Genomic DNA, 2234 nt, shown 5'->3' on the forward strand with positions numbered 1-2234 from the left:
ATAATCAAAATTTCTCAAAATACTAAAAGGAAAAAAAAACAATAACACCCAAAATCCTAAAAACTTAATAACTATAATCAAAATTTCTAAAAAAAAAAAAAAAAAAAAAACACAAAACAAAACAAACAATAACACCCAAAATCCTAAAAACTTAAATAACTATAATCAAAATTTCCCAAATTTGCAGAGAAATTTTTACCAAAACCATCCTAGAATTGTCACTATTTTGCATCAGAATTGTATCCTTATCACAGTACTCTATTAAAAATAAAAAGCATGCGTTTTCTTCATTAAAAAAAAATTCAAATTACATTTAAACAAATAAAATGCCTGGAAAGCGTATCCCTGTTCCCACAATGGCCACTGCTATGGCAGAGAGACACCATGAGCTCCATGCCTATGTCCATTATACACTAATACACACTGACTTTATTTGTAACAGCATCTGCTTAGAGATTTCACTTGCGTTCGAGGACAATAACCAGATGTCCTCCCTTCTTTCCATATTCCATGCGTTCACTCAGTCTCTTCCCCATTATTTCTCCGAATCTCTCAAACAACACATCCATTATCTCCTCTCCAAAGTGGTGTTTTATCAGGCTTTCAATCACTGATCTCAATTGCTTTGCAAATTTTCTTCCATACGCATCCTTTAGAGAGGCTGAGCGCCCTGTCATGGCTTCCATCTCCTCCTCTGTGAAACTCTCTGATCTTCTCAGGACCTTCAATCCTAGTATTTCAAACGAACCCTCTCTCGCTACTTCGCTGCTCACTTCCTCTGGACATGGAGCATACTAGGGAAGGTTGAATGAGTTCACCTTCTCCTCCTCGATCAACCCCTGTACAAACATTACCTTTAATAATTATTTGAATTCATTGTCAAACGCATTCTAACTGAATGCAAAATCAATAATATACAAGAACCTGAGACACCAAATCATTCAAACTGCTTCCTAATGACTCCCAACCGAAGGCAATGAAACCCTGATCGCTTGGATCCCGAGAGGTTCGACCCGTTAACACCAAAAACATGCGGCCTCCACGAACCAGTTCCTCTGCCCGGGCGCTCAGAAAAGCGTTGAAATCCCTTTGATATTGACGAAAATAAGCTTCTCCGACAGCCCGAGATCCATGGCACAGGATTTTGCCATTGTTCCATGTCACTGAATTTTTCTCCAAAACCTCTGCAGGAACCTGATCATCATCACACAAGTCACAAAACATACCGGATAATGAGATTTATCAGTATCCGAAAATAAAGATCTCATACCACATGACTAGACTGTGAATCTAAATTATTATGTTAATTTAAATCTTTTTGTAAAAACATACTTGAGATAACCAGTGAAGACTGTAGGTTGAATGAACAAAATGGAGAGTCTGGTCTGGAAATAGCCTGCCATAGAACGAACCCGGTATCCCCGCTGCGAAATACGATCTATCTACCGCTACCTCTTCATTCTGATTATCAGTATTTACAGAAAAAGAAGGCAAAATTCTAAAGAGTACTTGGCACTGCGGAACAGTTATGCCTGCAGATAGACATTTGGCTTTAAGGGTCTTTGTTATATTTTCAGCAGCGAAGAGAGCATTTGGGCCAGACGAACAACCGAGGTCTGCGATGCAAAATGTCTTGCATTCCACCGTTAACTTCATGGATAAAATTGCTTCATCCAACAAAGGTTCCACAATTTCTAATACGCTCTTCTGCATTATTGCATTGCCACACAATATATAATAATTTGAATCAAATGTGTAATTAACTAAGATGTACAAGAGAAAATGATCGATTGACATTCAAAACCTGAAAGTGAATAGAATTTTGAGCATAGCTGTATTCTCCAAGTCCAGCGTTCATATGAAGCACTTTGTCAGTCTTCATGTCCATTCCCAATCACAGAACAACCAGAATCACAAACCGATGGATAATCCCGAGTTTCGGGTGAAGTAGAGGGCGTAAGATGCGATGTTAAGGCAACTTCCCGTGCCTCGAATATCTAAATTTCAGCCTTCCAAAGTTCTAATCATTGTCCATGAAAGCTAAAAGATGCTGTACCTATACGCACGTGGGTTCCATGACACTTTTAAAATTTGGAGTTGTCGATTCCGGTGGGTTCCATGACACTTTTAAAATTTGGAGTTGTCGATTCCGGTGGGTTCCATGACACTTTTAAAATTTGGAGTTGTCGATTCCGGTGACGAAATCTTGTCGGCAGAAAATATTGAGATTAAAT

At 38.5% G+C, this 2234-nt stretch overlaps 1 pseudogene across 1 annotated transcript; it reads right to left on the reverse strand.

Moving 5' to 3' along the window:
- Positions 1 to 261: 261 nt before the first annotated feature.
- LOC149233847 (putative jasmonic acid carboxyl methyltransferase 1) lies at positions 262 to 1983 on the reverse strand (annotated as a pseudogene). Its single transcript, XR_016247627.1, has 5 exons — positions 1805 to 1983; positions 1510 to 1707; positions 1333 to 1461; positions 925 to 1194; positions 262 to 839 (listed from the first exon to the last, which is right to left on the reverse strand). The product of XR_016247627.1 is annotated as a putative jasmonic acid carboxyl methyltransferase 1 (transcript).
- Positions 1984 to 2234: the final 251 nt, after the last annotated feature.

The sequence above is a fragment of the Pinus tabuliformis genome, chromosome J (assembly GCF_031772625.1).
Source record: "Pinus tabuliformis cultivar Carrire ecotype Pingquan chromosome J, CPIR1, whole genome shotgun sequence".
NCBI lineage: Eukaryota > Viridiplantae > Streptophyta > Pinopsida > Pinales > Pinaceae > Pinus > Pinus tabuliformis.